This window comes from Perna viridis, chromosome 5 (assembly GCF_037379345.1).
Source record: "Perna viridis isolate PV_CMFRI_1.1 ecotype Kerala chromosome 5, ASM3737934v1, whole genome shotgun sequence".
Classification (NCBI taxonomy): Eukaryota; Metazoa; Mollusca; class Bivalvia; order Mytilida; family Mytilidae; genus Perna; species Perna viridis.
Window position 1 is genome coordinate 49,279,390 of NC_142449.1, and position 14,291 is coordinate 49,293,680.

At 33.0% G+C, this 14,291-nt stretch overlaps 1 pseudogene; it reads right to left on the minus strand.

Annotated features, from left to right (window-relative positions):
* LOC148618083 (kinesin-like protein KIF2A) overlaps positions 1-14,291 on the minus strand; it is a 35,119-nt pseudogene that overhangs the window by 11,146 nt on the left and 9,682 nt on the right.

Below are 14,291 nucleotides of genomic sequence, written 5' to 3' on the forward strand. Positions count from 1 at the left end.
ACAAGTGCTGATTTCAAGACAAGTTTCACTTAATACACAACAATATTCAAATGATATAAGTATTCTTACTAGATATTATTAAGATGGAATCCATCGTTTTGGAAACCCACTGTGGTAAAAATCCTGTACATCAGCCACATTCAATTTATCAGGAAAAACTCATTACAGCTGAGACACAAAACATTCATGCAAAAAATCATTGATCTGACCTTCAGGTCTAAGTTCAAGGTCAAAGATCATCAACCATGGTACATGACAAATTGTCTTGAGCTGACCTACCCTAATGCCAAATATTAAAGACAAATAAGAGGCTCACAAGAGCCTGAATCACTCACCTGGTAAACCATGTCATTTTATATAATTATTTATTTATAAGCATAATATTAATGAAATAAATACAAATTCAACAACTTTGATTTCCTTGGAACACTGGAAAAATCACTAAAAGTGGATTTTCAGGGGTTTTTAATTCTTCCACAGATTTCTCCCTCTTCTCTCTTTCATTACATAATTAGTGTGACGTGGCTTGTTACATTTATGGCAGGAATATTTTGATTTGCATTCTGATGCATTGTGATTTACGAAGCAATTAAAACATACCATTTTCTGTTTGATTCTAGCTTAACGTTTCTTGCCAGTGTCATATTCAGTCCATTCAGATGGGTGATGGGTTCCAGCAAAACGTACACTTGACCTATAACTTATCATGGTGAATTTACATACCATAAAATCATGTCATAATCTGCAAGCCTTTAGAAAAAAAAGTCAGCAAAACAGTGATTTCAGTGAACTTAGTTTAGTTCAAGGCCCGGTAAATCATCATAGCAAAATGAAAATTAAACTTAACCTGTAACTTATCATGGTGAACTTATAGACCAAAAATTATGTCATTATCGTTTAGATAAAAAAAGGAAAAAGTCCGGAAAACTGAAGATGGATTGACGGATGCAGTGTGGGAAACCAACGCTCGCCAGCTCGCCAAATACGAGATGTATATTTTGACGAGTTCTCATCAGCTTACGCTCGTCAGTTTGGCGACCATCATTTTTTAGGCAAGTTCCAAGGAAATTAACCAGCCAACATGGTTATTTAGTAAACATCCCTTAACATCATACATTAAAAATATGTTCCCTACATTTTAAGAAGTGTAGCTTGAATATGTCAAGTGAATTTGGGCAAGTCCCGACAGTTTAAAAAATAGAACTTCAAATCGAAAATGTGCTGTATGTGACTTCGTGTATAGTTGAATTTCTATTTGGCTAGCAAGATCAATATTCCACTAGCCAGAATAGCAAGTTGGGGGAAAAAATGATTTCCCATACTGTGGACGGGTCAAAAACATTATACCCCTCGAAACTTCGTTCCGAGGGGTATAAAAATCATGTCCATATCTGCAAGTGTTTCAAAGGTGTCTGCAAAACTGAAAATGGACTGAAGATAGACTGATGGACGATTCAAAATCATTATACCCTCCACAACTTTGTTGCGTGGGGTATAATGAATTCGGTAATTTCACTCTTGGACTTTCTCAAAATGTTACAACTTTGATATCAATACGCCAATATCAGAATCTAAAATTCATGTTGAAAATATCGATAAATTATGAGAAAAATCTAGATAATAAATAGGATAATCAATTGGTGAATAACCAAAATATTGAATGCTTGAAAATTTAACTTGTGTGTGGAAAAAGTTGCTCACACACTCATTAAATCTAGGCATTCTTCGGCACTAATGTTAATACTTTGGTTGTTCACTTTTTCCAATTAATTATACTATTTGGAATTTTTACTGGTCCAACCTCTTTTTACTGAAAAAGTGTTTCACCTCAAAGTTAAATGAAATGTAAAAGGAATGTAATTAATTGTGATTTATTTTAATTTAAGTTTCTGGGCAATAGTATTATTCTTCAAATAATATGCAATGATCTCCATTTATGAACTCTTTTGGAAATGATTTTTGCAATACATAGCTTTAAATGATAAAATGTAAATCAAAAATCCTTGGGTGAATCAGATGGTTGCACTGAAAGTTATGGGTTGAGAAGTGTTACATGTTGATAGTTAAGGTAATATCTAGCAATCATTAGAGTAACATTGGAAGTTATTCAGGACTTATTTCCACTGAAGACATGATGAAAATGTAGTGTTTGTGCTGCAGTTGATCTTTTTTTCTATTCCTATAAACAAACCTAGAAGGTATACGTGAAAAATGAAGTTAAAAAAACACAATTTTTGTTACCCTTCACTCATTTTCAAGAAATAAATAAGAGGCTCCTAGGACCCTGAATCGCTCACCTGGTTAAATGTTTGCCTTTCAAGGGCAATGACTCTAACAGTTGTCCGACAATTTTGACTCCATGAAGACGTTGGTAGGACTTATCATTAGAATCGTTTCATCAACTGAAAGTTTCATTCTATCTATTATAGTTTTCAAGATATTGGCGTTATGATAAGAATCATTTCAACAAATTTGAAAGATATTGGCTAAACCTAACCATTTTGGAGATATATGCAAATAGTTACTATCTGACCCCTATGTTCAATTTTTAGTAACAGCTGCAATGTTTTTTTAACAGATCAAAAATCCAAACAGTCAATTTGTTTAGGATACTCTTAAAAAACAAAAATACCAACTTCCATTGAATTCTGTATTGCAGTTTCTAATTAGAAGATTTTTGAAAGTAATAACATCAAAAACAGCAAAAAAAACCTCCAAAAAGGGCAATAACTCCAACATGGGTCAACAGATCATCACCAAAATTTGACCACAGATAGCACTCATCATTCTGAACACTTTTAACATGTCAGAATTTGGTTAAACTTAACAGTTTTGGATATATAAGCAAAAACAGCTGTCCGACCTCTATGTTCTATTTTTAGTAATGGTGGCCATGTTTTTTGACACATCAAAAATCGAAACGATCATTTTGTGCAGGATACACTTAAAAACAATCATTTTAAGTTTCATCCAAATCCATTCAGTAGTTTCAGAGTAGAAGATGTTTGAAGAATTGTTAACGACGACGGATGCCAAGTGATGGCAATAGCTCACTTGGCCTATGGTCAGGTGAGCTAAAAAAGACATTTAGAACACCATTACAATCAAAGGTACAATAAAGAAAAACAATAGGATCTGAAGAGGTCAAAGGTCGAAAGTCTTATCCTGCTCTGTATTCCCTGAAATCAAATAATAAAGAATTACTGACAAGAGGTCATGTGTGATGGAATTATGGTGACAAATCTTTTTTTGCCCATTTTTTTTGCCAAATGCATAATTGTCACATACAAGTAGAAATTACAGTTATTATAAATGCAGCATGCAATAGATCTTGTTACAATAGCATAAACAGGAAATAATCTATTGCTAAAGGCTTAGTGGAAGTTGATATTTTCTTCCTTGTGTGGTACTCCAGTAAACACCAGTCCTAAAGGCAAGTACTGGCAATGTCTGTGTCCCATGCTTATACACATATTTCAAAATAAAACGACTTACCAAAATAAATAAATATCTAAATGCACACTACATGTAAATGAACCAAATTATATTTTTGAGTTTAAGCAAAAATACTAAATTAATAATAAACAATGAATTTGGACTTTCAAAACAGGAAGATGAAATATTATGGAGGGTGGAGTTAGGTAAGGTATTACACAACTCAAACACTAGTTCTTGCGTGAAGTATAGTCTTCTTAAATGAGACGTCTTACAAATGCTCTGAATACATGTCATGGTTATTAAGTAGTACCTTAATGTGTACTTATTCTATATTCACGCTAAACATAAGGACGTGAAAATAAAAACACACAAATTTTTACCCCTCAACAATTTATTGCTATTCCTAAATATGGTATACTCTGCGATTGGGAAATTTAAATTATATGCATAAAACATTAACTATTTTACACCAAGACATGAAATTTCTTCAACCTCCACAAAACCCACTTATGATGTGTCATGATAAACATTATAGACGAGGAATAACTTGATTAGAACTTCACAGACGGAATTATACTTTTTTTCAACACCATTACTTGAAAAATTAGTTAAGTCTGAGAAAATTCTTTTAAAATTGTTTGTGTCAAAACACTGATTGGAGTTACCATGGAAGTTAAAAATATTCTCAGACTTCAATATTTTTACCTTTGTGGCGCTGGGGCCTGGGACCACAAAATTTTACTCCAGAAAAATGTATCAACTTACTTTTAGATATACTAAAATGCTAAATAACGGTCTTGCTCGGATGTTGTTTTTTTTTAACTACATTGATTTCTGAGTATTTTCCAATGTTAAAAATAATAATTTTCCACCTTCTCCCCCTTGACTGGCCAATGGCTAATACAACAATGCTTACTTTATCATAGCCAAAAACTCCCAATTAGGATCTGACATATCATAGTCTCGTTCATTCTTCAAACGTAGTGCCTCTTGTTGTGCTCTTCTCTCGTCTCTTTTCTTTTGAATACTTTCAACAGCCTTTATACAGTTAGACTTTCTTCGAGCTGAAAAATAAAACATGCAAATGTATACTACAAACAGAACTCTGAAGACTGAAGAAAAGAGATATTTAATCAACTTTAAAAATCCTATTTACGTCAAGTAACATTTGATGTGCTTTTAATATATTTGATCACCATTGCAGGACACTTATATTTTTTTTATATTTATTACTAGTTTATTTATATTTATTGTGACAGCTTTTGTGTTCATCATAACCTTACCTGCAGCGCCAAGAGGTTTCGGAGGATCAGGTTCATGTTTGATAGCAGGATGTCCATTACACAAATCAAGACAATGTGCACATCCCAATATGGTAATCTAATATCCTATTAAGTTTCATAACAATCATGCAGGTCACTGAGGAGGAGTTGGGGACAACCCATGACACCAAGTTTTGCTGCAAAAGGCTTAAGGTCAACATCTGTCATTTCTACAAGTTTTGTCCAGACATATTTTACTGACACTATGCACATCTTGACACAACATGGTTATATTACATCCTACAAAGTTTCATAACAATGCTGCAAGCTACTAACAAAAAAATTGGGACAGACAGGCAGGGTGAAACGTAATTACCCCCCACCCCACACTTTGCAGGTAGCAGGGGGTATCATTAAAGGCAGTGATTATTCATTTTTTTTTAAAGATGCCTGTGCCTTTCAATTTAGGAAAAAAAATTATTAAAATTTACAACGAACTGTGAATTTTTAAGTCAACTGTATTTCATCATACAGCTGGTTGCATTAATAGTCCTTAATTTACATCTTTATCGACAGAAGATGAGAAGTGAGGGAAAAATTAATTTTGGAGTTTTAAAAAGTTTTCACCTGATCAGGTGAGCAGAGCCTGCACGTGTCAAATTAAAAAAAAATCAATAAATAGCAGGATTCTGGTACTTTTTAGAGACATTAAGGAAAATGATCATGCTCAAGGCATTGGGAAACAGTCTTATATTGGCTCTAAATCATATATAGAAAAATCGCTGAAAGGTTTGCAGTCTTTTTAATTATGTTACCAGTAATACAAAATGAAACAGGCTGCTGAACTTATTAACCTCAAATTTCATAAGAGTACTTCTTGTCTTTTGCAGTCATTGTAAGTTTAATTAAAATAAATCATGTAGACTTAAGTTATATAAAGCCTGAACCATTTTTTTCATATAATACATTTGTAATTCATTTTCGGCTTGACATTTATACTCATATCATAAAGATGCTTCCTTCTAAGTAAAGCTTTTAATTGCTCACAAAATTAATGCCCTGCTCCCCCATTTGATAAAAAGTACCTTTTGACCTTGCAATTGATTTGAGTCAAATTGTAACATACAAAGTTAAAAAAAACGTATGTCTCACCCATTCCTAAGCTCATAACATTTAGAGGATCATAAATTCCTGGTAATATGCACAACTACAAATCATGTCCTAACCTAACTACCTAAAAAGTTTCAAGGTATTTTGAGCTGCAGTTTCTGGAGAGTTACAATTACAAAAGGGTAACAGACAGATGAACAGGGGAGACATAATACATGGTGCAGAAAAGTAGCAGACTTTTGGGAATTTTATTTTAAATTCATGGACTAATTGTGATCAAATAGCAAATTAAATGGGAATGTACAGACGAAAACTTAAAATCTTTGCTGTAAAGGTTTGGAATAGAGTTAGCATGCAAATGCATTCATAAATACCTTTGAGGCAATTCAGCAGTTTTGTTATTAATAACTAAATTTATTATCATCAACGGCCATAAATTCTATTGGGAAATATATTTTAATGTAAACTCTTAATGAGGCACCTTTTGCACATAATTTTACTCTTATAAAGAAGGCAGCAAATGTCTCTTATAAATTCAATTTTCACTCAAAATCAGCCTTTTAGATGTTGATAAATTATACTGAGATGCCTAAATAAAGCGTAAAGTGATGTCTACCTTTCGGAAGATGCATGCATTTTTTATTCCATAGAATGTGTAAAAAGTTTTTGGGTAACATGTATAATTCACATTATATTGTAACAGATATGGCGAATGGTTCGTTTGGTAAGATAGTTCTCAGTTTTAAATCTTATTGATCCCTGGTGATAGCAGTTTCTGTGTCTTTAATAAAATGTACGCCTTGTGTGCCTTGTTATGTTGCCTCATCCTAGTCCAACTCTAATTTACTAATAGCTCTTGAACAGCACTCAAACTAGTATTCACCAACTAAAGTTAATAGTTCCTAGTTCCTTTTCCACATCAAACGATCCTTAAAAATATTAACCATGCATCCTAAAGTCCCTTCATATTTCTTATCCACCATAAATAATGTTTGCATTTCACTCACTTCAAAGTCAGGTTCCCATTAAATTCCTCCAGTGGCGCTCCTATATTGGCGGAAAACATCGTATGATATTGTAAAATGCAATAAACATCAAACGACAATATTGGTGTGGCGGGTGATTCCATTAATGATGGTTTCCAGCAGCAAGTCCTTCCCATGGCTGTTTCCTTATATTTCAAATGATGTTGATAGCACTGCAGCCAAATGCAATCTACCATGTTCTTGCAAACTTGCTCCGTATTTATACCTTCGAAATTATTCATACGCAGGCTCATGATAATGATTACATGTAAGCAAACAAAAGAACTTTGGCTTATAATATGTCCCTTATGTTATTTCATAATTGTGTAAAGATCCCTGTGGTTCTCTTCCATGAACTTGTTCTTTTTCTATAAAACTCATATTAATTGGCTAGTGTTTCCATTGATGCTGTTGCTATGTGAAGTGGTGAAATATGTCACTACAAATAGTCCATGGTCCCAAACATCTATAGGTTTGAAATGTTGAAATAAATATCGAAACTGCTATCATTCTAGGAGTCAACATTTACATTAAACAATATCAAATTGATACAAATATTACTTAGACCTATGTTGAAAACTTGTGAAATGCCATCCCCAAAACCCGGGAGTGAAAGTAAACGAAAATAATGTCATTCATAAACACTGAAGACGGTGTCATGCTACTTCATTAAAAATATACTATAATCAATATTTGACGTTTGAAAAATAAATTAAACTTGTCAATACTCTTCAAAGGTAATGGTTTTCACATGCAATATGACTCTTTTGAACATGGAACCCAACAAATATAGTGTTTTTTGGACATGTGCTTGAAGCATGTTGAGTGAACTTGAATCATTCCAGTATTAAAAATTATATTGTCACGTTTACAGTAACAAAAAGTGATAGCATAAACTCTCATTCACCTTTGGTTAAGGGGAGATAATCTTGTAATCCATTCCTGCAAGAATCTAGAAAACAACTTACTTTTTTTGACAATATTAAGTTGTCTAGCTGAAGGACCATCACCATCTGGCTTATTCCCCTGCAAAATAAAACTTTCTTATGCTCATTCAAGTATCTCATAACTACATTCTCTCAATAAAGAGCTTTGCCATGAGTGCATGATACACCCATTGGCTAATATACCAAACAAAAACAACAGGGCATGAAAACGGAAAGTCCCACATTTTTTCATGAAAAAGTGCCAAAATCGCAAAACGTGAAATTTTTATAGAAAACAAAATTGACCAGCTTATAAAAAAATAATACTACAACACATCTATCCTAATTAAACAAGCATTCTGAGTGCAATGTATGGCAATACAAAGTCCTCTACTAAAAGAAATCACTGTTGAAGAAAACTGAATGCAAATTTCATGCAAAATTTGTTATAAAAAAGTGTGGAAAACTTCAAGTCTGCATTAATTTTCTTAGTCCACGGGCCATAACTCAGCATAAAATTGCGGACCAAAACTAAATCTAAACTTGATCTGTAACTTGCCATGGTAAAGCATTGTTCCAAAGAAAAACAGAGAGTTATTCACAATTAATCAAGTTATTGTCTGGACATAATGAAAATGCTTGTTTTTTACCTCTTTTCCTCTAATTCCTAAATGGTTTGAATCACTAAACCCAAAAAGCCTTTCTTTTGTGGATTGACACTTTGTAGTACTGTTTCACAGGAGAATGCTTGTCTCAGGCCCTTAATTCCTGAAAAGATCAAGTCACAACCTCCAAAATTGATCCAGGGCTTCGTTTGGCAGTGTTCATTCCAGGCCATATCCTTGGGCCATTGGCATGGATATTTCAATATGACAAACAAAAAATGTGGCATGTGGGCCCTGCGGGCGCACAATATTACGTAGGTTGATCTCTGAATTTCCAGATTTTTTTTCAGTTCCATGTCAAGATGCATGTTCGTTATTTAAAGCACCAGTAGCCTTGACCACAACAGGAGAAGCAAAAGTAAAACTTTTTTCTGGACAAAATGACTTGATGACAAACTCTGCAGCAACATAGAACCAACACCAACCTCATGCTGATGTATGCAACTTGGTGAACATCCCTGAAGCACAAAACCTACACCCAACAAGCCTGAACACCAGAGGAAACACAATCCGATTTATTGTATTATTCTACAGGACTGAAATATACAAATGTTCATTCTTCTCATCTGGCGTCAAACTATTGATTCATCTGTCTGAATTTCCTGTCACCGTACAAGCCCTTGAATCCTTCAAATCAGGGCTTGTTAAGATGAAGTAGATGTTGCACTTGTTTATATCGATTTTAACTAGCACGACACATACAGATTGCAGTCACCACCACATGTAAATAGAGCACAACCTTCATCACTGTACATACACCCTGCACCAAAGTGCCATGATGCTGCACTGTCCTGAGAGCAGAAAAGAACCTTAGGATAACTTATCTACTGGTTGAAACTCTCCTGTTATCCAAAAATGACCACCTATCAAACTGGCATATTGTCTTCCTTCTATTTGAAAATGACCCCGTTTTACTGTCAAGGGGGCTATTGTGCAATTTTCTTGTTTGAACACTGCTTTGGTGGTATAGCACCATGTAGTACAATTTCATAAAGATCTATACACTTGCACTTCAGTTATTGTCCTGTCATGAAATAACAGACAACAACAGTATGATACCATTATACCACTGCAATTTTTTGCAGCCGTATAAAAACTTACCTTTGATGATTTCGTCTCTCTTCCTGAAGGAGCGGTGGGTGCTGATTGCAGGTCAGGGTTCAACATAAAAATTGTTTCTACTTCAATCTATAAAAAAGATAAATATTTTTAATGGCTTATTTCAAAAGAAATGAAGACGTACTTCAAAATGTTGACCTAAAGTTTACATCGATTTATGTGATTGAAAAGGCTATACATGTATATGTAATTTTTAGGCAGGCACGTGGGTAAGAGGTAAACCAGATGCAAAATGGAACTTGCAATTGAAGTTGCATACCAAACATAAAGTGGCATTAAAACATATGTCAGCAGTGTCCTCCCCATTATTTTTAAGTACCACAGTGCATCCTGGCATAGCACAGCTCTTATGGCCTTCCTCCAAAAGTATAGCACTGTGCTCAAAGTGCATTCTAACTAAAATGAATTACTGATAGCGGTGCAAAGTACAGCGCTATAATGGCCTGGGAAGAACACTGGTGTGGTGAGAAACAGTCATCACCAAATTTCAGATACATGCATATATGTATAAATGTATATAATTGCTAATTTGAATTTACCATTGTGTGAGTATACTATGGCAAATAATATTATTATAACACCATACTTGTCTTGAAATGCAAAGATATCTATTAAGACTACTTTTGTATAATTTGAATGAGCTCGTCAGTATACTTTATCACAATATTTGGTCACGCTATGATTAAGTAAAACCCAGGAAATTAGTTAGCCCCCTTTGACCTTGACACTATACAAAATTCAAATGCTATACTGATGCAACAAATATGGTTAAGATTCTTACACAACTTAGTCATCACAATCAGATTCTGATGTTTAAGACTAAAGTTCTGATTATGATTTACTGTCCTGAGCACTAGTGGAACTGTCGTAATGTTAAACTCAGATTGTAAAATTTATTACTTCTTTGCCTTTTGTTTCTCCTTTTTCGAACCATTCAACGGTAACACTCTTTGATTCAGCATTTACATCACTGATTACAGCTGAATGAATCCTTCCTAAACTTTGAAGCAAAACATTAATGCAAGATATAATGTAAATATGCATGTACATGTTAAATGTATAATGAAGAATGTGTAAACACTTAACGGAGTACATATGTACATTTGTATGTGTGCCAAAATAAATAGTTTACTTGTATGGGGAAAGCTTCCCATTCTATGGTATATGGGGGATTGGGTATGGGGGTGGCAATGTTGTATGGGGGGAATGAGGTAATCAGGTTCAAATCCATTATTGATCTAAAGAAATATATTACATGTATATTTAATTAAAAATAACAGCTAAACTGTTTAAGAATTTAAAAATATAAAATTTAATTCGATAATGAAAATGTTTGATAAGAAATACCCAATGGAGATTGTATGGGGGTGGGGATATTTGCATGGGGAATTATCAAATAACAAAGACAATAAAGACAAATCTTATTTGAATATCCGACAAGACCAGAATCTTTCAAATTTCTATTGCACAATTAATATGGTCATTATTTGTCGATTTAAGAGAGTCCAAATTCCAAAAAAACTAGATAAAGTGATGCCCCCGCATTTAACCTTCATACAGCTATATCATAACTCATAATTGTAAAAAGCACTTTGTCAGATGTGTTATTGTGTCTGTGAGACACATGCCTCCGCATGTGGTTTTGAGTAAAACTCAGCATAGCTGAACGAACCTTAAACTCAATCTGTAACTAATCATGACAGACTCACATACTAAAAACCAGTCAAATATCTTCAAGCATTTACAAACAATGGCGAAAAACTATTATTTCAATACAATTTTTAAAGTGCAGGGCCGGCCCATTATTTTGGTAAAACTCAGCGTAGAAGAATGAAACTTATACTCGATTCGTCACTAATCATGACAGACTCACATACCGAAAAACAGTTCCATATCTTCAAGGGTTTACAATAAAAGTGCGGAAAACTGTTATTTCCATGATTTTTTTTAAGTCCAAGGCCCATATTTTTGGTAAAACTCAGCGTAGCGAAACGAAACTTTAACTTGATCTGTAACTAATCATGAAAGACTCACATACAAAAAATCAGTTCAATATCTTCAAGGGTTTACAAAAAAGTGCAGAAAACTGTTATTTCCATGGAATTTTTTAAGTCCAGGGCCCATAATTTTGGTACAACTCAGCGTAGCAAAAAGAAACTTTAACTTGATCTGTAACTAATCATGAAAGACTCACATACAAAAAATCAATTCAATATCTTCAAGGATTTTTTTTTAAAAAGTGCGGAAAACTTATGGGACGGACAGAATTACGGACGGATGGACAGGGGTAAAACAATATGCCCCCTCAACTTATCATTGCGGGGGCATAAAAAAAATAGATATCAATGAGATGGGAATCATCTCTGTGGGCCCCACTGTCAATAACAGGTGGTAAACAAGCTGATATGAAGAATTATTTGAATTTATTACATAGTCTCGTTATGTGCGATTTTATTCTAAGATTTTTTAGTGCTTTTTTTCACCTTGATATTTGACTAGGAAGTTGTACATACATTGTGACCAGTGTTCTAGCTAGGATTTGAAAATTGAGGGGCGGAGGGAGGAGGGCACTTTAGCGCGTAGCATTTTTTTTCAACAAAGAAGGGACATTGATTTTGTATGTTTGTGTTAAGTCAGTAATTTGTATTCAATTGCTTACCTGCCAACTTTTGAAAATGAAGGTTGCATCATAATTTGCAAACTGAGTAAATTTGACTGCATGATTAATATATGCATGACACCCTTATTGTATTGAAAGACCTTTCTCAGATGACCAAGTGCTTTTAAAAACAGATACATCTTATATAACACAAATATATAGAGGTGAACAAGCTAACAATGTATTACTGAAGCCTTAAGTTCCTCTATAAAAGACTTATGAATTCAGTTTCAATGTGAAAAAATTGTAGTGATATTTTAAATTCATTAATTTTCTTGCAGTGAAAGTATTAACCTTAACTTACTAGGGGGGTTTTAACGTCCATAACTACCCTGTCGGGTCTTGCATGGACGGTTTTTAACTTCTAATGATAAGGGCAACTTTTTCTGAACATTTATGACATACTCTGAGGTAAAATGTTGCATAAAATGTTACAAATATTCAATATTGCTCAACTGAAATATCAAAATCTTATGTAAGTAGAAGGAAGTTTATTTCTTTCCTATAACTATTGCAATTACAAATTATGAAAAAAGTCCTTTACTGTTGAAAATATAGAATTTTTTTTAAAATATTGAAATTATAAAGGAGGTAACTGACATTTCGAATAAACAAACATGTGCAACATGCAATTGTTTACACCGATAGTTCTACTAAATTTAGACCCGTCACAAACCCTCTGGTGTTGGTTAATATACTTGAAATGAAATTTTTGTATATATGTAAACAGTTTATTATTTGAAGTTAAAATTATAATGCTTGGAAAATGTTTTACCAACTTAGTAATGCCTTTCAAAATTTACTCAGTTTCAGCAATAAAAGTAAATGCATATAAAATGCCAACAAAATGGAAACGATGTCTTTTACAAAGTTTGGTATACACGCATCATAGTTCTGTTAGTTCTACTTTGAAAATGGCAAGGTGGCGACCTTGGTTTTCGTTTAGTTACGAAAGCTGTTTGTCGAGACTTGTCTTTTAGTCATTTACATATAAGTTTTCACCTAATTTGAAATTAGAAAATAGTATTGATTTTTTTTAATTTGTATATTATTATCAATTTAATTTGATATTAAATAAAGTTAAAATAGACGTATGATTATTTAATTTGGTATTCCGCATACTACGTGAAGAAAATACATATGTACGTTCCAAAATGTAAGTAAAGTATAAGTTTTATGTGTCCTTAAAATTTGAGAGTAGGGAGAAAAAATCTTTAAGTCATTTTTTTTTATAATATGTTAATTTTTGGTGAATAAAATTTATTTCATATAATTTAATTTTTTTTAGTAGCTTTATGCAATTTCAAATTTTATAATTAATTCTGTTTCATTCTAATATCCATAATTAATGTTATCAGGAACATATAAAACGGACAAGATTTTTTTCCGATATTTTCCTTATTATATTTTCCATTAAATGGTACGCATGAATCTTAGTTCTGGATTCGTAAATTTTTCGTACTGTAAGATGTTTAATTTCATCTGTTCCTAGTTCGTCCAATGATCGATTCGATCACTTGTACGATCTGCACTACATGACATTGTAAGAGTCCCTGGTTGGAACAGGAAACTATGAACTTTTTGGTTCTTTTAAGACATATGCTGTTACGTATCAGAGCTTGTTTTCAAAATCTTCCGAGGAGAAAGAAATTCTGTATCAGAGATTTGTATTAGATAAAAAATAATTCTTCTAATGCTGTTCGTTCAATATGTGGAAAACATGCAGTGCCAACATACCAGAGACATAAAAAAAACCCAATCAATGTTAAAGACCTCGTGCAAATAGAACACAGAAAAGATTTTCAACTATTTAAAACTGTATGACTTAATCTTAATACTGTTTATTTATTCATTTCTTTAAAAGCTTTTTTTCAAAATCAGCATTACGATTTTTCATAAAAACAAGAACAAAAATTGCTACAATAAAAATCCACCCTAAAAATTATTTCAGCTCAATTAAAGAAACATTGATTAATCTATCTAATATAATTACTTTCATTTAAGCCCCTTCCACTTATTCAATTAACATTATATATTTCCAACAGTCTAAACACACATAATTCCACTATTGAAATATAATTCTAAAC